This window comes from Sceloporus occidentalis, unplaced genomic scaffold, assembly GCF_023333645.1.
Source record: "Sceloporus occidentalis isolate IW3139 unplaced genomic scaffold, rSceOcc1.0.p SCAF_344, whole genome shotgun sequence".
NCBI lineage: Eukaryota > Metazoa > Chordata > Lepidosauria > Squamata > Phrynosomatidae > Sceloporus > Sceloporus occidentalis.
In genome coordinates, this window is record NW_028317324.1 from 575001 (window position 1) to 577267 (window position 2267).

Sequence of the window (2267 nt, forward strand, 5' to 3'; positions counted from 1 at the left end):
TTCCACCCGGGGACAACCGCGATCCGCTATGTTCCGGTACTTAAGATTCCCTCTTACATATAGTCTACCGTGAAAACTGAGAAACGCCACGTCCTGATATTTCTCGGGCAGTCGTTCGGAATTTAGATTTTGTAATCCCGAAGCGAGAGTCCGTGGCGCGCAGTCTTTCAAGGCCAGCGAAACGCTAAAGTGAGTGGCCAGCACCCTAGAGTCAAGGACTCGCTTGGGTGTATCCCTGACCTCCTCAACCGTCACATTCCACCGGCGTAACAACCTCACTCCCTGGGCTACCGAAGTCGGGAGATAGGAGCCGTGCCGAACACGCATGCTTTTCACTCTCCCGCCCATAAACCAGTCCTGTAAAAAGGGGTCTCCCCATTTCCTGAAACTGTGCACCCAGCCCGGTGTCTGGGGGTCATCTCTTCCGAGAGGCCCGAAGTTCCTTTTCAGAAAGTTAGTAGTCAGGACAACAACTGGGTTAACCATGGCCAACCCACCGTGTCGCCGGGCTAGGTACGTCACTTCCCGCTTAATGAGGTTGAGCCTGTTCCCCCACAACATGCGAAAGAACAAACCGAACACCCGCGAGTGAAGGCTACATGGCAAAAGACAGGTGTGACTGACGTACGTAAACAGGGGCAATACGTAGGTTTTAATCAGGTGAACCCTTTCTCTGTAGGTCAGTTTCCACCGGCAACACTCGTCTACCTTGCTGCAGGCCACAGCTAAACGTTCGGTCCAGTTGACCAACGAGTAGTCTCCCGGTCCGAACTTAACCCCCAAGATTTGAATTTGGTCACGGGCCACTGGGAAACCGTCGGGGAGAGGGAATTGCTTCCCCTCCTTCCCGCACCAGAAAACTACGCTCTTGTCCCGGTTAATCCGGGAGGAAGTGGCAGCAGAATAGCTCTTCATCATTTCATCCACTGTGACTGCCTCCTGTGTGTCGGACACAATCACAGAGATGTCGTCAGCGTAAGCCAGTATCCGTAAGGGCCTTCCTGGGGTTCGGGCCACTCCTCTTAAACGACTTGCATCAACCCTTCGGATGAAGGGATCTATAGCAAAGACGTACAAGAGGGGGCTGAGGGGACAGCCCTGCCTCACCCCAGATCGGATTTTAAACGGTTTGCCTCTCCATCCATTAACAAGAGTGAAGCTTTCGGCCCCTCTATATAAAGAAATCAGCCAATTGATAAGTTTTCCCGGCAAGCCATACCTGCGCAAGACTGCCCACAGATAGTAATGATCCACCCGATCAAACGCCTTCGACTGATCAAGTGCCAAGAGATACTTATCCCCATCCTCTACCCTACACCGCTCGATGGCTTCCCTGACCTCGCAGACGGCGTCAAAGACAGTTCTGCCCTTCACGGTGCAGTATTGAGAATCAGACAAGACCTCACTTGCGACCCCCTGCAAACGTTTAAAAATGATCTTCGCCAAAACCTTCCTGTCGACATTCAAGAGTGATATGGGTCGCCAGTTCCCCACATCAGCCGTGTCGACAACTCTGGGCTTAGCATAATCACTGCCGAGGATCTCATCGAAGGAGGGAGTATCCCCCTCTCCAGGCTTTCATTAAAAACTTCGGTGAGACTAGGGGCCAGGAGACCGCAGAAGGCATGATAGAATTCGGCCGTAAGACCGTCAGGGCCCGGAGATTTTTTCCTCGTCTGCTCTAATATTGTCTCCGTGACCTCCTTGACAGTGATTGGGCTAACCAACTCATCCAGCTTTCCATGATCAATCTCAGGAAGGGAAAGACCCATCAAAAAGTCGTCCGCCTGATGTCGGCAGGGTCTCCTCTGTCCGAGGAGCTCCACATAGTAATCGCGGACAACCCTCTGTATCCCCCGAGGAGTTTCCTCCAGGACACCGAGGGTGTTCCGCAGACAGGTAATGATCTTAGCAGACTCCTTCCTTTTGCAACTAAGAAAAGGATCGGGTGAGTGGTAAGCCCCATGATCCCTTTCCTTGAGCAAGGAGGCATACCTGTCATACTGGAACGTCCTCATCATGGATTTGACCCTAGAGATGTCCCCGGGATCACCTCGTTGCGACACCAGACAGTCTAACTTGCACAGGAGCCCGAGATAAGTCCTGTACTTTGAGGACTGGATGTTCTGAGAAAGAGAGCGAAATAAGGCACGGGTTCTTACCTTCACCATCTCCCACCACTCAGACTTCGTCGTGCAGAATTCCGCAACGGTGACCTGGTCATGAAAGAAGTTCTCGAAAGCCTGCTGAACCCAGCCTTCTGTCAA